The sequence below is a fragment of the Pseudonaja textilis genome, chromosome 9 (assembly GCF_049901715.1).
Source record: "Pseudonaja textilis isolate UNSWEBS1 chromosome 9, rPseTex1.2, whole genome shotgun sequence".
NCBI lineage: Eukaryota > Metazoa > Chordata > Lepidosauria > Squamata > Elapidae > Pseudonaja > Pseudonaja textilis.
This window is the reverse complement of record NC_141998.1, coordinates 16192376-16219008: the sequence shown is the minus strand read 5'-3', so window position 1 is coordinate 16219008 and position 26633 is coordinate 16192376. Positions and strand designations below refer to the sequence as shown.

General features: G+C 44.8%; 1 long non-coding RNA gene across 1 annotated transcript; it reads left to right on the top strand.

Annotated features, from left to right (window-relative positions):
• Positions 1–2839: 2839 nt before the first annotated feature.
• LOC148125045 (uncharacterized) lies at positions 2840–26390 on the top strand. The gene is made up of 3 exons (XR_015744628.1): positions 2840–3118; positions 24788–24907; positions 25489–26390. It is a non-coding gene; the product is annotated as an uncharacterized LOC148125045 (long non-coding RNA).
• The last annotated feature ends 243 nt before the right edge of the window (positions 26391–26633 follow it).

Below are 26633 nucleotides of genomic sequence, written 5' to 3'. Positions count from 1 at the left end.
TGAAGTTGCCTTCACTGCCTAGATTTGGGTGATGACTACAACTGTGTAATTCTGGTATTCAAGGTCCTACTTGGTATAAATGTAGTTTGTGTTTTATTCCATGTTTTTAACAAATTTTACTGCGTTTGGAGTATGGTGAACTAACTAAATAAAGAACTACATATCTGACTGTAATTTAAAACTTTTGCACAATTATAGGTAGGCCTCGACTTACAACCACAATTGAGCCCAAAATTTCTGTTGTTAAGCGAGTCAGTTAAATGAGTTTTGCCCCATTTTACAACCTTTCTTGCCATCATGAAGTGAATCACTGCAGTTGATAAGTTAGCAACACAGCTGTTAAATGAATGTGGCTGACTTTGCTTGTCAAAAGGTCGCAAAAGTTGATCACATGAGCTTGGGACACAGCTACAGTCATAAGCAAGAACCAGTTGCCAAGCATCTGAATTTTGATCATATGATAATGGGGATGCTGCAAAGTTCATAAGTGTAAAAAATGGTTATAAGTTATCATTGTAACTATGAATGGTCACTGAATGAACTGTTGTAAGTTGAACAGTATCTGCTAAAGAAATCAGAAAGCCAGATGGTTCAAATGACAGCATGTTTATTACATCCTATCACTCTCTATTAGAATCTGAACTAGTAATCTGACCAAAGCAAATGGTCTTTAGATGAGAATCAATGGAATTCAAAATGTGCTGGGATTTAGATCTCTTGTGGGCCCAAAGGCACTCAAGACTGATGATGTGCTTGATTCCTCTCTCAAGCTTGGCCTGATAGCAAATAGCAATGGCACTCAGACTTATATACTGCTTCACAGTGCTTTACAGCCCTGTCTAAGCGGTTTACAGAGTCAGGATGTTGCCCCCAACAATTTATGTTCTCATTTTACCGGTCTCGGAAAGATGAAGGCTAAGTCAACTTTGAGTTGGTGAGCTTTGAACTGCCGAATTGCTGGCAGCGATCAGACAGCAGAAGTAGCCTGCAGTATTGCATTCTAACCACTACGCCACCATCATCTCCTACAATTATGAAATATGAGAGTATGAAAGTGGTCTTGATTGAATAAATGGTTTAGGATTTTCATATATCAGCACGGAATATTCTGCTGCTGAATGGTTAAACAGACTAGTTTGACTATTTGTATCCTGGGGTTAGCCCTTTTCCTTGGTTTTTGAGAAAATCTTCTCCCTACTTTTTCTGATAACATTTCTTTTTTCCAATTTGGCTCAGATGCCAGACAACTCTATAAAAAGTATTGGTAATTTAGTGGGGTTTCAAAAGATGGAAGTAAACAAATGTATTAATGCATTGTTAAGTATACTTGTACTGTGTTCATGGCCACAGTTTAACTATCAGTATTCTCATATGGATCTCCTCTGGATGTGTTCTTATGCTGCAGTAGTCCTGTAATATAGTGGGATATTACCTGGGAAAGCTAAATCAATGTCAATGTCAATCTCTCTATCCCACAGGTCTTTTATAGGCATTGTGCATACAATACATAACAAAGGAACAGCTCAATCAACCAAAGCTTGCCTTTGGAAGTTGCCGGAGTTTCATCATGGGAGTCTTTCAGGAATAGATTGGACTACCATTTGTTGGAAATGGTGTAATAGAGTCTCCTGCTTGGGTGTGGGATTGGACTAGATCGGGGTTGCCAACCTTTTGGACCTCAGGGACCACCAAACTCATAATTTAAAACCCTGCAGACCAGAGACCCTGGGAAAATCCCAAAAAAAGTCTGCAGGAAAATTTCCCACCCCGTTTTCCTACCCATTAATCATTCTTTATTTGGGATCGCAGGATACTGTCTCCAGCTCCATTCTCAGGGGGAGAGAGAGAGAGAGAGAGAGAGAGAGAGAGAGAGAGACTTTTGGCAACATGCAAGGAAATCAGCAGAAGCAGCAGAAGTCTTTCTTTCTCTCCCCCAAACTCCATCAGAAATGGGTCTTTGTGAAACTTGTCATGCCAGCGCAGCCTCTTGCAGCAGGATGCCTTGCAGTGTCCCAAAGACTTATTTCTGGCAGAATTTGGGGGAGAGAAAGAAATACGTTTTCTGCTTTCCTTGCGTGCAGCCAAAAGCAGAAGAAGAAAGAAGTGGAAAGTAGCAGCCTGGTGGCCAGGTCAGGTGCGTGGGACAAGTGGTGCCAGTTCACCCCTTTTGCCCTTTCTCCCCTCCCCTCACTACCTCTTGTTGTTCACAGTGCAAGTGACACAAGCATTGTGTTCCCACAGGCCATGTGGGCAGCACAGCCTTATGTTCCCACGCAGCCTGGATTAATTGCTTTGGGGGGTGCTGTGGGGGTGACATTTCTCTGTAGACCACCAAAATTTTCTTGTGGATCACCAATGGTTCCTGTCTCACTGGTTGGTGACCATTGGACTCAATGACCTACAAGGTCCCTTCCAATTCTGTTAATCCAAAAAGTAATAGCAGTTTGATTGCACAGCTGCAGTACCATCTTGATTTTTTTCATTCTTCTTGTACATACTCTTGAGCTGGAAAAGCAGGGATGGTATTCAGGGGATTCTGAGGGGTTTGGGTGAACCTCTAGGGAAAAATTTCAGTGGTTTGTAGAACTGGCAAATACAATCTCCATCTGGCCCCACCCCTGCCCACCTGCCCACCAGCTCACCGCTTGCCACACCCACCTGCTCTGCTCCTCCCCGCCCCACATTATCTCACCTCCCCGGCATAGCAGCACACTGTGTGGCTCCTTGCTTCCTCCAAAGCTTCCCGCAGCATCTGGAATGCCAGCTGAACGGAAAGACCTCTTGCCAATGGCTTCCCGGGGGGCACTTCTTTCTTCTCCTTGTAGCATTGAGATGCTTGGCTTTTGAAATGGTGGCTTCTCTCCAGATGCCGAACCCAAGCACTTTGGAAATCCAAGAATGCTGGATTTCAAAAGCCAAGGAGCTCAGCTCAGTGCTACAAGGAGAAGAAGTGGTTTGACAGTGGAGCTGAATGTCTGGGGTGTTGCCTTCCTTCCCAGACTCTGAAGACTGAAGCTTCTATTTTTCAGTGCAGACTCAGGCAGCAGATTGGAGAAAGGTAGAGCTGTGACTCTGTGAGTCTGCGAGTAACTCAACTGCCTGCTTCGCCTGATTTCGAGTAAGTTGCTTTTTAAAAAAATAAAGAAATCAATATTTACATACATGGTATGTTGTGAGTTAATTTTGTGAGTTTGCTTGCAAGTAAATTTTATGTGACATAATATAATATATATATTATAATATATATTTTGAAACTTGTCCCTGTGCCTGTGAGATTTTGTGTTGTTTTCATACCTTGATGGTGTGGTGTTGTGTTCTTGTCTGAGAGGAGGAAGAGGAAAGTTATCCTTAATTTTTAAATTAACTATTCATTTCTGCACATTCTAATTTTTTAAATTACATTTTCATCTAGTATCTCTTTGTTTTTCCACTGTTGTGCAAACACAATTCTAACAGCTGTTAACACATTTAAATATGTATTGTATTCCCTTTAAAATACCCAACAAAATATTTCTGCTTTTAAATCTAGCTTGCTTTACCATTGCTTCTATTTTTAACCATGACACCACTAACTCTGGAATAGCTACTTGACTTAAGTACAAGCTGAGCCCAATATGGAACGTAATTCATATATGTCTGTTCTTTTTAACTAAGGAATAAATTTCAGAAAAAGAATTCAGTATTGCTCTGTGATGTACCTATGGAATTAATTCTTCTTGACCTAACTTCATAGATGATTTTGTGCTATATCTTTTCTGTTTGTCCCCATTTTGTTGGACCTGGATCCCAATTCCCCACTCTCTTAAAAATTTATCACACTAGTGGGATTCTTTAATGAAGGAGGAAGGTAAAAAGCTAATGTGACACAGCTAGGTTGCACAAGCGTTCCTGGGTTGCAAGCAGATTAGAAGTGTGAATCTGAGCTTTTTAGGCTCCCTTTGAAGCTACTGCAGCTTGATGGGTTTATTTGTGTGCCTCTAGTTAAAGTGATTGCCCTGGTCCTATCTTCCTGCCTTAATGAGTTAATTAATGCCTTGATGAGTTATTTTTAGCCTGATTCTCCTTACCTTAATGGCTCCACTTAACTGTTTCTATTGTCAGCTCTGTCTGCTCTGAGTTTTCTCTTTCAGCTGGTGATTCTTGGTTTTCCTAAAGGGTGAAAGGGTGAAGGCTTGAGTTTCTTGGCACTCTTCTGAGGTTTTTGGTGCAGTGAGGTTTCTGGCACTTCCAAGTTCCCACAGAACAGTGCCACCTGGCTGGAATGCTGAAAAAAAGCTTCAGTACATTTTTAAGATGAAAAATCTAAAAAGCTTAGGTGACTAAACATGGCTTCCCCTCAATCCCCTGGCTTCTCTCTCTCTGCTATAGCTCTCATTCCATTAGGGACTGTTAGTCTAGGTAAGACCTAGGCTAATGTAATTAGCTAGGAAAGATTTTTGTGGCAATACTGGCACAAAGTAATAAACTCCCTTGGTTTGGTAATTGTTATTTCATTTTAAGTGTTTATTCTTCAGTTATTAATTAATTGTACAGATATCAGTCATTCTTTACATCGCATTCTTACAGGCTGTTATTCTTAAATCCATTTTTAGCTCAGTCTCAGACTAGTGAAACTGAGTAACATCAACAGTGTCAGGCTGTTGATGTTGTTCTTTTTGTAGGTCATTAGGGCAAAGGAATGACATCAACTTGGCCATGCCCACCCAGTCATGTGACCACCTAGCCATGCTCACCCAGTCTCATGACCCACCAAGTCACGCCTACTGAACCTGTAGCAAATTTTTTTGAATCCCATGCCTAGAAACCTCTTCCCATTGGCTTGACCTTGGCCTCTGGAGCAAGTGGGGTTTGTGGCTTTGTAAACCAGCTTGAGGAGAGGGCTTTGATCAAGCATTCGTCAGGGCAGACAATCCCTCAAAGACTTCAAGTGCCATAATTCAGACTTGACGCATGTAAAAACATCCTTTTGGATGACTTTGCACAGAGGAAACTGGTTTAAAAAGCTGGGGAAGCAGACTTTTATTCACCAAACTATTTGATACATAATGCTAAAAAGCTCTCTTTCAGCTTCGAAGCATTGATTATTCAGTAAGAGCACGGGTCCCCCAAACTTGGCAGCTTTAAGACTTGTGGACTTCAACTCCCAGAATTCTTCAGCCAGAATTCTGGGAGTTGAAGTCCACAAGCCTTAAAATTGCCAAGTTTGGAGACCTCTGAGTAAGAAAGTCGATACAGTGATAATGCCCCAACCCCACACTTCAGAGAAGACTTTTCCAAGTTGCTGCCACCCCTGATGTCTGGATTTGGGTAATTGTAAACCAGATACATGTAGGGAGCTCCAAGTTGGAGGCTCTCTTATGCGTTGCAATAATCTTCATAAGCACAGCAAAAAAATGTTTCAGTGATCTTCAGCTTCTCCTTCTTTTCCGTGACAGTTATACATTTATTAATGCAACCCAGCTTGGAGTATAATGGGACCCGACCTGTAGAAGAAAAGAGATCTTAGCTTATCTCTTAGAACTGTGCCTTCAGGAACAGATTTTCCTTATCGTTCTATCCAATGCCTTGATGCTAAGCAGCCTCTCACAACTTGTAGACAACATAAGAGGTTGCATGCTTCTTTCTTTCTTGGGCTTCTTGAGTCAAACAGCTCCATTTGACTGGGCAGTTGTAGGGGTGAAAGTTTATTGCCAATTAAACAAGCAAAGGCCATAGGATGTGCAGGACAGTACCTTTGGAAAGTGCCTAGCTTAGCCCACCTTTGCGGTGTAAAAATTTCATGTATCATGAATGAAAGAATTGTGGTGGCACAATGGGCAGAATGCAGTATTGCAGACTAGTTCTGCCCATTGCCAGAAGTTTGATCCTGACTGGCTTAAGGTTGACTCAACCTTCCATCCTTCTGTGGTTGGTAAAATGACGACCCAGGGTATTGGAGTCAATATGCTGATTCTGTAAACTGCTTACACAGAGATGTAAAACACTGTGAAGTGGTACATAAGTCTAAGTGCTATTGCTAAGTGTTATTGCTATGAAGAGAAATAAACATCTTCCGGCTGTACTTCTGGTGCTATTAGAAGCAAAGACTGCAAGCTCCGCAGCCCCGCTCCAAGCTCTCCCCATTGGAGGGTTCCAAAAGTAGCCGTAGCCACGCTGAAGGGGTGGTGAATTAAAGGGGGTTGCCATACAGGTCGAGGAGAGCCACATCTCTCCTCCCTGACTCAGAAAGTCCCCCTCTGAAGATGACATGCAGCATCAGCAAAATGGCTGCTATAAAACCGGGACCAGTCTGAATACCTAAGACAGTGCAGGACCAAAGAGAAGGTGAGTGGTATGTGAAGTGGGTGAGAGAATATTTTTGTTGAAATCTGACCCCAAGGAATCTACAAGGAAATATATCCAGAACAATTTGTTAAAGCAGCATATAGACACATTGGAAAAATACTGGAGAATTTAAGAAGAGAATTTTTACAGAGAAATTGAACTCTCAAAGGATGCGGTGTTGAGAAGGAATTTTTAAAATGCTGGAAGCATACACTTAAGATCCTTTTTATAAATACTGCCTACTTATTGGATTTATAATTTAAAAAAAAATTAAAATTGAACTTGCCAGCTACATAGCAGAGAAGCTGAAACAGGCTGAAGCAAGAGCACCATCTGCTGATGAGAGGGGAATTGTGCAAGCTTGGGAATAATTACCTGAAGGACTGAAAATACTGGATTACATTTACCTATATTCCAAGATCACTGGAAATTTGAATAATAAACAAGAATTTCAGTTAAAAAATACCTGAATGTTATTGAATGTAGAAAAGTGATTTGAAGAGGTGTGGAAAATACCCTGGTGTACTTAAAATTGATTTGACTGATGAAATATTAAAAATCGTGATTTGGCAGGCTCTGTTTTGAATCAACCAATCCTGGACAACTGGTTAAAAATGAAACCAAATAAGCCATAATGCAAGGTGGAAAGGAGCAGACTTTTAAATGGAACGGAGCTGATGTTTTAAACTTTATACAGGAACAACACAAAGAGATGGTGAAATATTTCATCGTATAGAGCAAAAACTGGACAATATTATACAAGGGACAATGAGCAAACACCAGCACAATGAGCAAGAAAGAAGCCCTCAGAAGTAATGGAGGGGAAAGCGGAACTGAGAGAACAGCAAAAAGAAGACAACAAAGAGTAGTTGTTACCAAAATTAATAATGATTAAGGAATTAAAACAGGAGGGAAATGTTCTAAAAGATCTAAAAGTAAATGGGAGAAACAGGAAGATACCTGGGGAAGGAGATAGGAGATAGAACAGATAACGTTAAAATTAGTGGGAAAGGGTAGATAAGGGAAGAAAAGTTAGATTGCAGATTCAGGATATTTACTAGAAGTGGATGAAGTAAAAGATCTAACAGAAGAATATGGGAGGCAAGTAAAAAAAAAGAATAAAAGTTCTGATGTGGACAAGAGATGATGGATAAAAAGATAAAAAAGAGTAAAAGATCTTCCATGAATACATAGGTGCTTATTATTAGACTTATATAGGCCAGATAATTAGGATACCATGTTTCCCCGAAAATAAGACACAGTCTTATATTTTTTTTTTGCCACCAAAAAAGGCACCAGGTGTCAGCCTTCAAGATTTTCTCCCTTTGCTTTGCATCTTTCACCTGTCATAAGTAACGGAAAGAGGGGGGAATTGTTATGGGAGCTGGAGGTGTTACAAACCAGAACTGTATAAACTGGGTGGTGGGGTAGATTCTTGCTTAGGTTTCTATCCTGTGCTATGCGCAGCTGCAACTCTTTATCAAAATATGCCAAGGTCAATGGACATAGGCCTCATCACCACCTGGAGATGTCCACATGATGATATACACAACATTTAATTGGATGAGCCAATTGAACTCTTGGGGGTGGGAACGTTGCCATTACTTTGTAATAATTGGGAGCAATAATAATTATGTTTATTTGTATTAAAATGTATGATACCCAGGTATGACATCGTTCACATATTGATATGTATAAAGAATATAAAATAAAAAACTTGACATTAAAAAAGAGAAACATACATGTCCTAGGAAAATGTTGCAGGATCCAATCTGAATCGGTCATCGGGACCAACTGATGATACTATCCAGCCAGCCAACAATACCTTAATTGGCAACTAAAAGCTACACACAATTGGGAACCATATAAATACATTGTGTAACATGTTAGATCCGGGATCGGGTCACAAAAGAGGCGAGACGCAAGTGAACATTCAGCTCTTTTTATTCAGCTCTGGTTATGGACAAAAGCAACTGTGTAAAACCCCTTGGCTTTATACAGCCGGCCGGCGGCTCGGCGGCCAATGGCAGCGCTTCGAATTTCCCGCGATCGGCTCGGCCAATCGCGGGAGGTTCGTGGCGCTCCAATCACGGCCAGGCATTTAGCCAATCGGGCTTCAGTTCAGGCGGGCCAATCGGGCGCGGGTTTTTCTGAGAATGCTAATACAGAACACCCCTCCCCTCATGGTTTCGTCTGACGCCGCGTCGTGACGTAGTCGCGCAGGTAGGCGGGGCTTCGAGTTTGCCTAGTTGACTTGCGCGGTTCAGTCTGTGTGAGGTCGCCGGCCGGTTCGGACGGGCTCCGCGTCGCTCTCCACTCCGTCGATGGAACCGCCTGGTGAGGTGAGCCAGGCCTGACGCCGCAACTCCCGTCCGGGTCTCCTGGGCCGGTCGAGTTGTGGCTTTGGTTGCTCCCGCTCGGTTTTCCCGGGCTGGTTGAGCTGGCTTGGCTGTACCTCCCAGGTGAAGAACCCGTCTGCGACGCGTCGAGGTCTGTAGGTAAGTCTGGTTGGCTTGTTTGGTCGTTGCTGACATTAGGTGGGTGGTGTCCGGCTTGCGCTGGGGTGTGTGTCCCAGTTGGTTCCAGTCTTTTGTTGGCTTCTAGGTTGGTGGTTGAGGCTTCCCCTCCCCCTCTGCTCTCTTGGGCCGTCGTTGTCGTTGGGTCGATGGGGGTGTTGTAGGCTAGTCTGGACCGTAGCTGGTCGATGTGCCGCTTCCAGCTCCTTCCGTCTGTTGTTTGTAGTCTGTATGATCGGGGTCCAGTTACCTGCGTTATTTGTGCGGGTACCCAGAGAGGGTCTCCCGTGAAGTTTTTTGCGTAGACGGCATCCCCGATGTTGAATGACCGGTACCGGCTGGAGGAGTCCGGGGGTCTATCTGGGTTGTAGGTGGGGTGTAGGCGGTCTAATGGGGATCGTAGTTTCCTCCCCATCAGCAGTTCCGCTGGGCTCTTGTTCGTTGTTGTGCTTGGCGTGATGTGTTGTATGAACAGTAGTTTGTTTATTTTTTCCTGGATGTCGCCGGTTTCGATTTTCTGAATGGCCTTTTTTGTGTATTGGACCATTCGTTCCGCCCTACCATTCGCCGCCGGGTGAGCCGTCGAGGTTAGGGCGTGTCTGATGCCCCGCTCGGCCAGGTATTTCTCAAACAGTATTGCCGTGAACTGGGGCCCGTTGTCCGACACTATGATGTCCGGTAACCCGTGCGTCGCGAAGAGTTTGTTGAGCTTGTCGATGACCGCCTCCGTTGTTGTTGTTCTCATGGTGCTTACTTCCAACCAGTTGGAGTAAGCGCTCACGGTGATGAGGAATGTATACCCCTTGGTTGGTCCGGCGAAGTCTATGTGCAACCGCGACCATGGTCCTCTCGGGGTTTCCCACTCCCGGATTGGAGCGGCGGGGGTTGGCTCTTGACTCTTGGCACTTGCTGCACCCGCACCCAAGTTTCTATTTGTTTGTCCATCCCTGGCCACCAAGCGTAGCTCCTGGCCAGGGCTTTCATCTTGACGATCCCTGGGTGTCCCTCGTGCAGCAATGCCAACACTCTGTCTCGCAGTGTTTCCGGTATGACTACCCGGTCACCCCAGAGAATGCAGCCCTTTGTGAGAACAGCTCAGTTTGGCGGTTTCTGAAGGGTTTAAAATATTCGTTGCCTTCATCTTCTGGCCATCCCGCTCTACCCAGCTCAGTATCCGCGCCAGCCGTTTGTCTTTATTTGTTTCATGGGCAATGTCTGGCGCGGTTAAGAGCGGGCATGGCATGGTCTCGATCTGCAGAGTCGTCGTTGTGGGTGCCGGGTCGTCATCTACGTCCGGTAGCGGTGCCCGGCTTAGTGCGTCCGCGTGTAGGATGGCCTTACCGGTCGGTGTGAGAGTTCGTAGGAGTATGCTGCAAGGAATTCGGACCACCTTGTCATCCGGGCGATAGGATGTTCGGGTGGCCTTGTTCCCTGCGAGTATTCCGAGCAGGGGCTTGTGGTCCGTTATGATTGAGAAGTTCCTGCCGTAAAGGTATTCGTGGAATCTTTTAATTCCAGCGGCGATGGCGAGGGCCTCTTTGTCTAGCTGACTGTAGTTTCTTTCCGGTTTTGCTAGTGTCCGGGAGAAGAAGGCGATGGGTGCTTCCGTCCCGTCGGGTAGGGTGTGGCTGAGGACTGCCCCTATACCGAAGGGTGAGGCGTCGCATGTCACTGAAAGTGGGAGGGTTTCGCTGTACTGAATCAAAACCGCGTCTGATGTTAGCAGGTCCTTGGTTCGTTGGAACGCAGTCTCTTCCCGCTTCCCCAGGTCCAGGTGGCTGCCTTATCGAGTAGCGGTGTAGGGGTTCCACGCCACGGTCGCCTTTTGGGGTAGGAAAACATTGTAAAAGTTAAGTAACCCCAGAAATGCTTGAAGCTCCGCCTTGTTGGTTGGTGTGGGGCTTCCTTGATGGCCCTGAGTTTCTTCCCGGTCGGGTGTATTCCGTGCCGGTCCAGAAGGTAGCCCAGGAATTCGACCCTCTCGGTGTGTAGTTGGCATTTGTCCCTTTTGACTTTAAGGCCGGCGTTTTGAATTTGTTAAGCACCGCCTTAAACGGATCTCCAATTGTTCTCTGTCGGCGGCTGCGATCAGCACGTCGTCAAAGTATGGAACCACCCCTTTGATGCCCTGGAGGAGCCTCTCCATGAGGCTTTGGAAGACCCCGGGCGACGCTGACTCCAATTGGAGTCGGTTGCAACGAAAGCCCCCGGTGTGTGACAATCGTTTGCGCTTCTGCGGTCTCCGCATCGACCGGCAGTTGCTGGTAGGCTTGTGCCAAGTCGAGTTTTGCGAAGACCGGCCTCCCCAGTGAGTGCAGGAGGTGCTGCACCACTGGTGCGGGTAGGCGCTTTGTTGTAGCGCGTGATTAAGGGTGGCCTTATAGTCCCCGTGATATTCTAATGGAGCCGTCGGGCTTGATGGGGGTGACTATGGGCGTCTCCCAACGGGCATGGTCGATGGGTTCAAGCACCCCCTGTGCGACGAGCTTGTCTAGTTGCTCGTCGATTTTCGGTTTGAGCGCAAAGGGCACTCGCCGGGCTTTAGGCGGATAGGCGCGACATTGGGGTTAAGGTTGAACGATATAGGGGCCCGGTACTTGCCTAGCGAGTTGTCGAAGACTTCCTGGAAATCCCTCACGAGGGTCACTTCCCAGTCGGCCGTGTCCGTGCGGTGGATGCCGGTTACTTCGATTCCGAGCGGGGCAAACCATTGTAGGCCGAGCAGGCTGGGGCGGTCCCGGTCCACTATCGTGAGCGGCAGGATGTCGGTGTGGTTCTTGAATGTTACCTTGAAGTGCCCGATGCCAACTACAGGGATGCGATTTCCCTGATAGTCTTTCAGGATTAGCTTCTGGTCGTCCAGCTCGTTGCGGCAGATGGTCGGGACCAGGCGCTTGATTGTGCGCCATGATACCATTGAGAGGAAGGACCCGGAGTCCACCTCCATCTCGCAGGGCCGGTCCTCGATGCTCAGGGCCACGTGTACCTTCCGGGCGTCGGTGGTTGACGAATGGCCGATGACGACCGTCTGATGGGTTTCTTCGCGCCGCTGTGCCTCGCTGAGTCGTCGGCTCCGGTTGTCGCGGCTCCACCGGCTCTCTGTGGGTCGGTCTCGGTGTCTGGGTGGGGTGCCGTCCCGTCGTCGTGGGCTGTCGCCTCGGCGGTGCGGGCTGTAGCTCTTCTTGTTCCGGCACACCTTGGCGATGTGCCCCGCTTCTCGCAATGCCTGCAAATGGCGTGAGAAACGGCATTCGGAGCGGGGTGATCGCCACCGCACCAGCGCACCGGAACCCGACTTACGACTCCGGTGGTCTCGGCGATCACGCTCGGTCTGCAACCGATGGATCTCCTCGTCCTCCTCCTCGGTATCTGGCGGGGATTCGAGGTCGCCATGGTGTGCGGTTGTCTCCCGCTGGCTGGTGTCCCGGGGCTTTGCGGCGGCTGGGGTCGCCTCATTGGTGGATGGTCGTTCCGGCGCGTTGGTTTGTCTCATCCGTGCTGCGGACTGGCGGGTGGCCTCGGCGGCGGTGGCCTCGGCGAGGGCATCGGCGAGGGAGATGTTGCCTTTGGCCATCAGCCGGCTCTGCAGCACGGGATCTCGGAGTCCGAGGACGAGTTGGTCCCGGATCGCCTGGTCCAGTTCGGGGAACTCGCAAGGGCCTCCCATGTTCCGCAGCTGGGCCACAAAATCGCTGATGGACTCGCCTTCGCGCTGGTCCCGGCGGTAGAAATCATACCTGCGGATGAGGATCGGCACGGTGGGGGCGTAATGGCGGCGCAGGATGGGTTCGAGATCAGCCCAATCCATCTCCTTAACGTCTGCGGGCCTCGCGAGTGCCTTGGCCATTTTGAACACCGCGGCCCCGCAGTGCGTTAGGAATACTGCCCGCTTCCTCTGGCCGTTTGCGTCCTTGAGATTGCTGCATTCCAGAAACATCTGGAAGCGGTCAATATAGGATTCCCAGTCTTCGGTCGCTGGGTCGAATGGAGCGGGTGGCACGGTACTGGCCATCTTGTAGATGCCGGTCACCGGTGCCACGTGCTAGTTGGTCCTCGCCTCACGATCCCATCCTCGTCGCCAGTGTTAGATCCGGGATCGGGTCACAAAAGAGGCGAGACGCAAGTGAACATTCAGCTCTTTTTATTCAGCTCTGGTTATGGACAAAAGCAACTGTGTAAAACCCCTTGGCTTTATACAGCCGGCCGGCGGCTCGGCGGCCAATGGCAGCGCTTCGAATTTCCCGCGATCGGCTCGGCCAATCGCGGGAGGTTCGTGGCGCTCCAATCACGGCCAGGCATTTAGCCAATCGGGCTTCAGTTCAGGCGGGCCAATCGGGCGCGGGTTTTTCTGAGAATGCTAATACAGAACATAACACATGTTCTGGAGAGAGAGAGAGGTTCCTTGATGATGTTGGGCTCCAACATGAGCCCAAAAGCTTGGAAGAATAAATGTTTGAAGCTGGTGACCATCTCAGATTGGGTCCCTTCGTGTCCTAATTCATTCTGAGCATGGCATTTATAAAATCATAAACATGAATGAAGCTTTTCCTTTTTCTAAATGTAAAGCATCTGGCTACTGCAATTCTCAAGGCAGCCCACAGACTTCCTTCGCTTGGAAAATTATGTCATAGCAGATCACCTCTTCATTTTGCCTGGTCAATAAATCCCTTACATGCTTTCCTTGATTTAGAAAACTAACCAGGGAACTCAACAAACAGAACTGGAGGCTGGATACTCAGGAGTTCTGCTGAGAAATTCTGACCATTCTTTGTAAATAAGCCCTGCTGGTATCTTAGTGGGATCTTTTCTGATTTATTTGCATTGAGGTCCTCTGCCCTTTGATATCTGTCAGTAGGGGTGGGCTGCTGGGAGTTCCCAGGGGTTCGGGAGAGCCCCTAGCTAAGATTCTATGCAGTCTGGAGAACCCCCAAATCCCACTCCTGGCGGGGCCCTCCTACCCCTCCTAGAAGTCAGCCCATTTTGGATTCAGGTAAGTGCAGGGTGCACGTGGAGGCTCGGGGAGGGTGAAAAACGGGCCTCCTGGAAGTTCGAGAAGGCCAGAAATGGGCCTGTTTCCAGATTCAGAGAGCCTCTGGAGCCAGGGGAGGGCAAAAGCACCCCTCCCCCACGTTGTGGTGCAGGAGGCTGACTAGGTCACACCCACTATAGCTGCATCCACCCAGCAACCAGGCAGAAAACACTTTGCTAAAAATTTTGAAGCCCACCCCTGTCTGTCAGGATAACAAAAAAGTTTGAGAAACTTCCCTGATCGTTTTTTAAAAAGTTCTAGGTTTACTCAACAACCTTTCATTGAGACTTAGAGAAGGAGGAAATGAGTTTCTGCCTGTGAGAATTAACATTCCTGAGAAAGTTTCTAAAGATGCATTGATGCTGGCTAAGGTAAGACACAATGAGAAGAAATGTCTGCTGCTTACAAGTACATGTATCTTTATTGCTGTGTCAAGCTGCTCATAGAAAATCAGGATTTGCTACAGAATGGCCAGTATACACTTACCAAAATACACTGTCTGTCTGAAGCAGGACTCTCCTCGATTTAAATGACAAGATCTTATTGATTGGGTATCGGAACATGCATGGCCTGGAGGTCGAAGTAAACAATGCGAGCATTTTAGAGCTGAAAAAAGAGAGTTTTTAGAAGTGAGATTCAAGATAAAAAGAATGTTTTTTATTTATCTTGGTAGATTAGTAAATCCAGTAGATTTTAATTTATATTTTGCAGGAAAAATTGTCCAAGTCAGCCAAGTTCACTTAGGATCATCCCTGAAACATTGTTCTGATCCACCAAAACAGGTTATGAAAATACTTTTCAAAATGTCTGGCTGCACTTCTTTTTCTTTCATAGCAACAGTCTAAAAGCCACACTACCGCCTCACCTATCAAAGCAGAGGTGGGATTCAATTTTCTGTGGGCGTGGCTTGGTGGGCATGGCAGGGGAAGGATACTGTAAAATCTCCAGTCAGAGGTGGGATTTGCCAGTTCTCGAAACTACTCAAAATTTCCGCTATTGGTTCTCCAGAACTGGTCAGAACCTGCTGAATGCCACCTCTGTATCAAAGTGATGCAGAAATAGAAGTACAACCACCTTATAACTGCATTTTCTGCTCCTAAAACATTACCATCCTTTCATAGAGGTTGACATCCTGCAGGCAAACTCTTCAGATCTATGCCTTCCACATGACCCAAGATCAGATCTTACAATGTCATTTTCTTGCTTGATGGATATCAGAGCATAACAGGGCTTAACACCAGTATTCATAAGATCACTATCTCTATGAATTTGCATAGATAAGTTGGTCATTCTACAAAGTATAGCCAAGGAGAAATAATCAAAGAAAGTCCACTTAATGGTGAGTATATGGGATGATTTTATCCAGCATGCTTTTGGGGGGGAGGGGCAGGGAAAGGATAAATAATAAGAAATCAAAGGTAGTACCAAAAGTAATAGGTACCAATTCCCAAACATCTGGACCGCCACTTGAACACCAACGGCACTGACAAAATCATCGATCAATTGCAAAAGACAACTTCACTCAGAACAGTTTATGTCCTGTGACAATATCCTAAAACCACCACACAACATCTGTCTATCCCAGGTTTTTTGGAAGGACTCGCTAGGTGGATAAATGTTCCAAATCCAGTCTAAATATCTCACTGTCTGTGTGATAACCATCATCAATAATAGTATTGGAACTTCTTCTCTATCAATTTTCACCCCACCATTGACCCAACCGAGAACAAAAATCAGTTCCCAGGAAATCCGTGGCAAAATACTTTTTAAGTTCCTACTTCTATACCAGGTCCTGCTTATATTTTATGAGGGCAAGTGCTTTGATACAAAAAGATCACATGGAAAGAAAAGTTTGATTTATATCCCACCCACCACCCACCCCTTTTTGGGCATATATTCACTTAGGCTGTTTCCCAATTATTGGACTTTCTCTGAAATATCAATACCTTTTATTTCTGGTTAAAAAAACATGGCTTAAAAAAACCACCATCGATTAACAAAGATCCAAATATTAAAATCAATAAAAGTATTTAAATTGACCCATTATTTCCTTCTTTGCCTCTAGAGCATGGTGTGATTAGTAAAAATTGGCTCCAAATCCTATTGCACTCACAAATCATGACTCCTCGTTTCAGTTTCTTCTTCTCTAGTATAAGACTAGATTTGTTTTCAAAAAGTGTTGAGGCTGGATTCCAAAATAATTGCTGCTCACTAGCTTCAGAGACTTACATGTAATGTAAAAGTTAAGTCTTAGTAATAACAGCACCAAAAACGCAAGAGGCAGGTGTTTCTTCATATCACCTTTTCTATCTTAATGTCAGCAATGCTTGGTAAGTTATCCGTGCTCTCCATTTATATCCCACCCCAATGGGTGAGGAGTTTATGATTGGCTTCTGGAGGGCATGCCTTTTCATCTTGTTTGGATGAATGGGATCATAAGGCTATGATCAGCTCACACAGCTTGGCCAATATTGCCTTATTATGGGATGCCTAACAAATCAGGTCAAAAGTCTATCTATTCCAGCCTTCTGGGTCCTCAAATAGTTATCAAAATTCATCTAGAAAGCTCTCATCAAGGAAAGGCTGAGACAATTCATTTTTTCTTCCTAAGCAGAAGATATTCAAGGCATTCTGTCTGTCTGTCTTTGCTACCAACTAGAAAAAACAACAAATAAAATCAAGTTGATATAGTCCTTCTTTGCATGAATCTTTATCAGACCTTATAAAGGAAGCAGCGATAAATACTGATATCTTCAGTTGAACTCTATAACAGAGTTGAAAGGGATCTCAGAGGTCTTCTAGTCCAACTCCCTGCTCAGACAGGATTCCTTATACTACTAATTCTTTACTACTAATTTTATATTTAAATCTATACTACTAATTCTATACTACTAATTTTTTTTCTTCCTCAGCTCTACAAAATTAGCTTGATATCTATACAGCTCTCTTGCATTGAAAACATTCTACAAATATAAGCTGAAAACATACAATCACCCCCTGTTTTTGGATGCAGTCCATGCAAACACATAAAAAGAAAATTAGGGATGGAAGAATTCACTCTGTTCTGCAAAAGGAATTTGACTCCAATGATTGAGTCAAGTCAAATTGCTTTGATCTGAAAAACCGGGGGTTTGAATTTCAAGAGTATTTTATTATCCTTTTGTTTATTTAGAGTAGGTGATTCAACAAGGTTATCATATGGTTCTTCCATGCACCTAAATAATTAGGAACATGATCTGAAGTTTGGATATGTACTGTGCAAATGAAATTTAATCTGATACAAGTGCCTGTAAAAGTGTTGGACCATAATCTTTCAGGACTAGTGAATAATTCACTAATTAGCAGTAGACAGCACTAAAGCAACATTTTACAAATAAGAAACATAGATTTGTACTTGCAGTAAGTATTTTTTTAGTGTGATAGAACCTTTCCCACTTATTCTGACATCATCTAGCAATGTTATACCTTTAAGGATATAGACTTTGCAACAATTCCCTTTGTGGAAAGTCAGGTGATTAAAACAGCTGTGAATAAGCAAGAAATACAGAAGAGAGATCAACAATAAGCAGTTCAAGTTGATCAATAGGAAAGTCTCTGTGATCAGTTTCTCCACCCAACTAGGCTAAATTAAGGACTGCTATAGTTTTGTATAATGTAGTAAGACCACACCTAGAGTACTTCATCCAGTGTTGGTCACCACGCTATAAAAAAGATGTTGAGACTCTAGAAAGAGTGCAGAGAAGAGCAACCAGGATGATTAGGGGACTGGAGGCTAAAATATATGAAGAATGGTTGCAGGAACTTGGCTTGGCTAGTCTAGTGAAGAGAAGGACCAGGGGAGACAGGATAGCAGTGTTCCAATATTTGGGGGGCTGCCACAGAGAGGAAGGGGTCAAGTTATTTTCCAAAGGACCTGAAGGCCAGACAAGAAATAATGGATGGAAACTAAACAAGGAAAGATTCAACATGAAAATAAGGATAAATTTTCTGACAGGGAGAACAATCAACCAATGGAACAGAAGTTGCCTTCGGAAGTTGTGGGAGCTTCATCAATGGAGGCTTTCAAGAAGAGATTGGACTGCCATTTGTCAGAAATGGTGTAGGGCAGGGGTGTCCAACCTTTCACCTTCCCTGGGCCACATTAGAAGATGAAAATTTGGTTTGGGCCGCACATAAAATAAAATAACAGTAACAATACCTGATCATCCAAAAAAACCGTAGAAAACATAGTTAACATATTAAATTTATTTGGAAATGAAGTTAGTGAGATGTTTTTATTATTAATTATTTATTAAAATTATTTTTTATCACAGTTTTTTTATCACGTTTTTTTTATCATGGTTTATTTTCCGGCCAAATTTTGTGGGGTGGGGGGAGAAAGCTCGCCCGCCTCGCGCCTACCTCTCCTCCTGCAAATGGCCCGGCTGGATGAGGCAGGACTGGAAGGCAGAAGCAGCAACAGCAGCGGGGGCAGAAGCAGCAGCTGTGGCGGGGGCAGAAGCAGAGGCGGGGACAGAAGCGGCAGCGACGGCAGGGGCAGAAGTGGCAGCGGGGGCAGAAGCGGCGGCGATGGTGGTGGTGGCAACAGCAGGAGGTGGCGCTCTGATGGCACCTGCTTTTTCTGTTGCTGCTTGGCCTGGCGCTCGCCTCGCCCTGCCTCGCGCCTGCTTTTCCTCCTCCTCCTCACTGGCTCTGGCACAAAGGTTGGGGTGTGCACTGGGCCGCATTACAAGGTGACCTGGGCCGCATGCGGCCCTTGGGCCGCAGGTTGGACAAGCCTGGTGTAGGGTCTCCTGCTTGGATGGGGGGTTGGACTAGATGGCTGCAAGATTCCTCCCAATTCTGTTAATCTGTTTTGTGTGCCTGCAAATATCTGTCAGATAATATGCTGAATACAGAGTTTGACTGAAGATTGAAGAGCCCATCCCCAAATTGGGACTGAACTTTACCATTACTTTTTCCTGAACTAGCTGAAAGTTCTTAAGTTAATGATCCTCCTACCTGGAGCCTCCTACATGCCACTGCAATATAATAGTTAAATACCAAGAAAAGATTTGGTGTGAGGGCAGAAACTCACATCATGAACAAGTCTCTAGCACTTGGGTTCTGCATTCTGCTTTCCATCACAGTGGGTAAGCTTTTAACCAGGTTTGACCAGAAGCTGGAAATCCCTGTGCCAAATCATTAGCTGGCCATCACCATTAGAACTGTTAATTTGTTTGGAAGGCATAATTACAATATATGGCAGCATTCAAAATGTTTCACTAAAGAATGCTGGGCAAATTTGTGGTGGTCAAGGACCAGATGTGTTAGCGATATTTTTGGATACCTGAATTGGGCAATATAGTGATATAAAGTGAATGGACTCATATCATATTATCACGAGGGAGCTGGCATTTTAAAATATGTTTTTAAACCATGATAACTTATAGAAAATGCATGCTTCTCATCTCAGAATGCTAGAGAACTGATATTTGGGGATGCTGTTGGAAGGACTACCAAGAGCTGTAAAACAAAGAGCTAAAAGATTTATGTAAACTTTGGCTCCTGATGACTGTCTGGGAAATAACAAGCAGTTTTCTTGACTGATTTCAGAAGTGGCTCTTCTACCTAGGGGTAAGAGATGGAGACTGGCTCAAGGTCAACCAGCTGGTTTCATGTTGAAGGTGTGATTAGAATTTACAGCTTCCCCACTTTTAACCTGATGGCTTATCCACTACACCAAACCGACTCTCTGCATTTTTGTTACACATGAAATATTGGACCATTCACAAATACTTGAACAATATGCTAAGATTAAGGTAACCTTTTTATTGTGAGTACATTAGCACACATTAAAAATGAAATTCTGTTGCGTGCTCTCCTCTCAATTTAAGAAAGTAAAACTCTTGAAACAATTAACATTTTAAAAGGAGCCTTTTATTGAAGGAAAGGGATTGCAAGACAAAGGAAGCAGATCTAAACTTTTCACAGCAACTCAGTTAAGATAAAGCAATTAGAAACCCCTTCCCTCAGTCTGATGTTGAATAAGCCAATCCACAGGTGTGAAGTTGTTTTGAGAAGTGCAGGCTGAGAAGGTGATAAGACACTGTTCCCAGGCGTCTCTTGCTAGAGGCTTTGGAACTGAGATAAAACAGATGGCCCTCTCCCCTTACATTTCCAGGAAGGTAAATCAAAGTACAGGATACATAGGCATCAGGAAAAAGACTATAAACTAAGGACTGCACTCAGGCCCCCTCTCCAGCTGAATAGCAGTGTCCTGAAGAGATCTAGGTGATCTGGCATGCTGCCTCCCTAGGAATAGGAGAAATCTACCTGAAAAATAAGCACAAAGAGAAATCAGAGCAGTGAGTTATCTGGGTTTATTAGAATACTGTGAGTGGAATCTTTTCAGCAAGTTGGGGGCCCTAACATGTTTTTTAGCCACCCACTCATTCTGAGAAGGGGGCAAGTGTTTCCAAGCAAAACTTGGTACTGTGCCATGATACATGCGAGAATCCAGGATTTCCTTCATCTCAAAGTGCTGCTCACCCTAATATTATCGTGATGCTATGATAGGGGTAGGTAGGATGTCTGCTGGTGATCTCAGTGGAGAGGTAATTTTAGGTTTCAATAGGCTGTAATGAAATACTGGGTGGATCTTCCTGAGGGTTTTAGGGAGCAGTAATTCAACCATTACTGGGTTGATGATCCGAGTGATAGGAAAAGATCTATGAACTTTGGTCTTAGTTTTTTGGAGGGTTGCAAGGATTGTAGGTATTTGCTGGATAGGTACAGCTTATTCCCTATTTTAAATGGCTTAGGCTCCATCCTTTTTTTTATCAGTTTGTGCTTTTTTATCAGCTTTAACATCACTTAGAGCTTTTCTTACCACTGGGGCCAGGTGTTTTGTAATTGTTGTATTCACTCTTTAAGGGAGGGGATGGTTGGTTCCTCCACTGGTAGTTCTGGTATTGGGTCAAAGTTTTGGCCTATGGCAACTCTAAAGAAGGCGAATCCAGGGCTGGAATGCACAGAGTTGTTGTATGCGACCTCTACAAAAGGCAGGAGTTCAGTTTAATTATCTTGTTGGTAATTGATAAAACATCTTAAATACTGCTCTAGAACCCCGTTAGTTCTCTCTGTCATCCCATTCGTAGGAGGAGGATGGCTAGAACTTAGGCCCTGATTGGTACCTAGAAGGCTTAGGAATGCTGTCCAGAACTTTGATGTGAATTGGATCCCCTGATCAGATATTATCCTTTGAGGGGGAGGCACCATGGAGATGGTATATGTGATTTAGAAACATATTGGCAAGTGCTTTGGCCATGGGGATCTTTTGGCAGGGAATAAAGTGTGCCTGTTTAGAAAACAAGTCTGTTACAACCCAAATAATGGTGTTCCCCCCACTTTCTGGCAGTTCTACATTGAAATCTATAGAGATCACTCTCCAGGATGCTGATGTCTTGGCTACAGTTTGCAGTAAGCCAGACAAGCTTTACCTGCTCCGCTTTTGTTTTGGTGTATATTAAAATATCATCTAAGTACACCAAAATTCCTTTGTATAGGTGCTCATGGAGCACTTCCTTTATTGGTTGCATGAAAACAGTGGGGATGCTCTTTAGTCTAAATGGGAGCACTTTGAACAGTAAACACCTTAAGGGTGTGTTTCCTAATTCTGACTCTATAGTAGGCTTCCCTCAAGTCCAGTTTTGAAAAAAATTTCTGCTTGGAGAGGTGGGCTAACATGTCTTTCATGAGGGGAAGAGGATACACATTATCCACACTTACTGTATTCAAATTTCTATAGTCCATGCATAAGCGCAAAGACCCATCCTTCTCTTGGAACAGTAATGGTGCTGCTATTTTGGGTCATGCTAGTTGGATGAAACCATTGGCCAGATTTTTATCTATGAAAACTCACAGTTCCTCAAGTTCCCTGGGGGACATGCTGTATATTTTTTGTTTCGGTAGCTTGGCAGTGAGCGGGGAGCTCATTGAAGCCCTCTTCATTGAACACCTCAGCCAAGTCCTTGTATTCCTGGGGTATACCCTGAGCTGGCTTGGCCCTCCCAGCCACAGCTGTTTCTTTGGATTTTCCCAAATTTCCTCCCTTCGCTCATCTGCTCCCGTCACTTCCCACTGGAATCTTAGGGTCCCCTCTTTCTAGTTACTCTGAGGTTCTATCTCTTCAGCAGATGAGTCCCAGGATTAATGGCCACTCCATTCTGGGTGCCACAATGAATATGAGTCTCTCATATGAGTCTCTCATGGTTATTTCCGAGGGTTCTGTGGCAAAATTGGCAGGCTCCTCCCCCCCCTCCCCCCCCCACAACTGACCTATCTAATTGGCAGAATGTGATGGGGGCGGTCTTTAGCTTCCATAGGTGGATGCCCAATTTCCCCACCAAGATTGGGTTTATTAGGCATCGGGAACATCCTGTATCCAGGAGGGCTGAGAGCTTTACTCTTTTTTCTGGCTGAGGATGAATAGTCTTAGGGGCAGTGTGACCAGTTCAGTTGGTTCACTTACCAGTGGCTCATCTTCAGGGTCACTTTCAAATAGCCCTGAGTCTTCTCCTGGTGAGCTGGAGTGCCCTCCCCTGGTTTTGTGAGGAGGCAAAACTCCACGGCCTCTCTGCTTCTCAGTGCAGTATCTTTCCTGCATGGGGTGGTTTTCGTGAACTTTCCACTTGATAGGTGGTCAGGCTTTCGAGTGAGGGTTTTTAAGCAGCACCCAGCTGTACGATGCCCTTCTTTCCTGCACTTGAAACAGGCAGGTGGTCATGGTGAGAGGGTGGTTCATGGCTTGAATGGCACTTGCTTCCCCTGGGGTGAGGATCTCTTCCAGGTTCTCCCTGCTCAGTACTGGTTTGTGGCCAGGTCAATCTCCACCTCTTCAGCCAGGACGTACCAGTCATGGAGGTAGTTTGGGCCCCTCTAGGCAGGTGTGATAGAGGTCATCATTCAGCCTGTCCTTGACTTAGCTCACCAGGATGTCTTCTGGCCAGTCTACTTGGCAGTCAAGGTATTGAAATTCCTCAGTGTATTCAGTCACCAGCAGGCCCCCTTGCTTCATGGTTCTGATATGGTCCTGGGCTTTTCAATCTGCCAAGGGGTCCTTGAAATAGTGGCAGAGAACCATCATGGAATGATCAAAGTTCCACAGCACCAGGGCATTGGCATTGTGGATGGTTACCATCCACCAGGTTACTGCCTCTCCCAGGGCACCCTGAGTTTGGAAATCCTGTCTGTATTCCTGCATGTACAGGAGAACATGCACCAGGAAGAACTCCAACTGCTGCGGGTCACCATCACTTGAATCCCAGGAGGGGGCGGTTTCCTTTCCACCTGCAGTGCTCTTGGCTGGCCTGGGACATTTGCAGGAGATGGCACTGCATGGGGTGGGTTTGCCAGGATGGCTGCTGCTCCCCCAGTCCTGTCTGCCTGATCTGAGCTGGGTCCAGAGTGGCAGCTCTGGCTCTGTCAACTGCTGCTGCTGCCTTGCCTCCTCTCTCACAATGGCCCATGCCCTCTGGGTTCTTAGATTCTCAAAAGCCTCTATCACAAAACACATGACATGTTTTTTCAGTTGATCTTCTCCAGTCAGTTCTTCACCCAGTTCCTCTTGGTCCTACAAGGCTTCCAGCTTGCATTTCCAGCCTGGTTGCCAGCTGCCTTGAGTAAGGGTGATGCCTTTGGTTCTTCCATCCCACCTGTCTTTCTCTTCTACTCTGGTTGACCATCTTGGTTTCATGGGGTCCTCCAAAACAGCCTTGATGTCTTCAATGGGCTACAAGGAGATTGCATCCGGTTGGGTGATGATGGAGGTTTCACCCAGCATTCTCCCTCTCAGTGCTAACCACTTTGCTTGGACATGGCTTTCAGGATCCCCTCGGTAGAGCGAGTGCTTCTCCAGATTAATCACTTTTGCAGATCCTGCTTTGCTTTATGTAAGGGTCTGCCTCTCCTCTCCACTCAAGAAAGAAAAACTCTTCAAGCAATTAACATTTCAAAAGGAACCTTTTATTGAAGGAAAGGGATTGCAGGACAAAGGAAGCAGGATCTAAACTTTCTCGGGCAATTCCGTTACGATAAAGCAGTTAGAAACCCCTCCCCTCAATCTGATGTTGAATAAGCCAATCCACAGATGCAAAGTTGTTTTGAGAAGCGCAGGCTGAGAAGGTGATAAGATGTTGTTCCCAGGTGTCTCTTGCTTAGAGGCTTTGGAACTGAGATAAAACAGATGGCCCTCCCCCCCCTTACATTCCCAAGAAGGTAAATCAAAGTACAGGATACATAGGCATCAGGAAAAAGGCTATAAACTATGAGATGCCTCCAGGCTCCTTATCCGGCAGAATGGCAGCATCCCAATAAGCATCTATGAGATCTGATAGAAAGTATATATCTAGCCATACACTTATATAACACACACTGAAACTTGAGAGTTCACAAGCTTAATACTATATGGAACAAAACTGTGACTGACTCTAGATGTTCTGCTTCAGGGACCACAAAGTCTCTTCCCAGAAAGTAACAAGGAAGACCTGTCATTGTATAGCATCGCAGACAATAGCACAGACCATGCTCAAGCATGAAAAGAGGCGTGATATATGAACCTGAAATTTAATGGACAAGATCGTTAGCTATCAAGCAGTTTAATGTACACTGCATTTAATAAATGGGAGTGATCCAGAAATTCCAAATTAACATTGATGCTTGTTCTCAATCCTGTCCCTGTCTCCAAATTTGTCCCTATATCATAGAAAGGAAGGTGGAGGATAGTCATCTTTTCCAAGTTTGCCTAGAGTAGGCACTCCCAGTTTCTGCAACCGTTCATCCTATGCTTTAGGCTCTGAGACTGATTTAGGCTGTGCTATATCTTAATTTTCAGACTCCTTGAGTTTATTTACAATGCAATTTTTTTCTATTTGTCCAGTTGGTGGCCTCAAGTGCAATAACTGTTACCGTGAGTATTCGAATGGTACATGTCGAATAAAAAAACCACCCTGCCAAATAACCATCCCACACAGTTGTTTCCGGCAGGTAGTCATTGCAGGTAAGCATAGGACACTGGTATTGCCAACATGAAATAGATTGAGATGACAATAAGCAAAGGATACTACACCACTCCACATCAGATCGGACTTTGCCCTCCTGGGCAATTAGGAGACATGAATTTGCTCCACAATGTCTGCTAAATCAGATCCACTTCTTGAAAACAACAGGGGGTCACCCTTTGGTTCTCAAAATTGCTGCTTATATGCACATAGCCAATTGCACCTTGCTAAACCATCTTCTAATTTGATTGGTTTGGACAGTGAATTGTGTCATAACTGTGTGCTTGGTCAATCCACATGTCCTCTTTAGAGCATTGGTGATAAAAAACTACAAAGGCAGTGACTGGGTCTTCCAGAAGAACTTGGAAAACGATCCAGGTATAAGTACATATGTTTAGCATAGACAAATTAGATAGATAGATAGATAGATAGATAGATAGATAGATAGATAGATAGATAGATAGACAGACAGATATTATTATCCATTGTTAATAACATTATCATCCACTGTTATAAAAGTGAAAAGGAAAATATTTGTTCCGAAAACACTGGGTGTTCACTTGTATTTCTTCTTTTCCAGAACGTACTTTCCTTTATATTAGGACTGGTTGTACCCCTTATTGCAGGAACGTGGATGGAGGAACATACATCCGCCATATCAACAAATGTTGCAACCATGCTGATTTCTGCAACAGCCAATAGACTGGGAACAAGGCTGGAGACAAAGCTTGGTTTAATTGCTTTTGGCATATTTACTGTACAGTTCATATCCTTATCCTGAAAACCTTTGTCTTGCTTGAAAAAAAACATTTATCAAAAGATAAGCTTTCCTTAGAGCTGGAATAAAGTATTAGTAGAAGCTTCATTTAGTGAGTATTGGCAGTTATAGTGACAATGAAAATCTAACTGTGGTGGAATGTGTCTATGAAGGGGGAGATGGTGTGATGGACTATAATGAAGTAGCACATTCTAAGGGGACAAGGCAACAGCAGCCAGAGTTTCCTCAGAGCAAGAGGAACAGATTTAAGATAACCACTCCTAGAATCTCCCAGGACGTATCTATTCAATTAAAAGTAGCATAGGTTTAGTCTGGCAAGATTCTGTCTATGTGGTATAAATGAATAAAGAACTGAAGTTTGCCTGGATTGTTCTGTTATTCTTGGGCTGGGCCTGACATTAACTTACATCCAGTTTTCACATTTCTGATTTGTGCAGGCATGTAAAGCAAAAGGAAGCTGAAGTGAGTTTGTGTGGTGATTTCATTTACTGACTGCTCTACTAAATGAGTTTTGGGGTCAACTGTGATTGCTAAACAAGAACTAGCTGTACCCCCATCTTTCAACTAGCTGCCAATGAAACATCAAAACATATCCAAGATTAAAATTAGAATGTAGTATTGCAGGCAAACTCTGTCCACAGCCTGGAGTTCAATCCTGACCAGCTCAAGGTTGACTCAGCCTTTCATCCCTTCAAGATCAGTAAAGTGAGGACCCAGATTGTTGGGGACAATATTCTGATTCTATACACTACCCAGAGAATGCTGTAAAGTGGTATATACATCTAAGTGCTATTGCTAAAACATATTCAACAAAACAAAGCATCATTTGGCCTCTAAACCAAAGAAAAAACCTTTCTAGCATGATTATTTCAAATAATTTTATGCCCTTTAGCCTAAAGGCCCATTGGGAAAGGGGTCACTCTAATCTCGGGAGACAGTGTCATGCC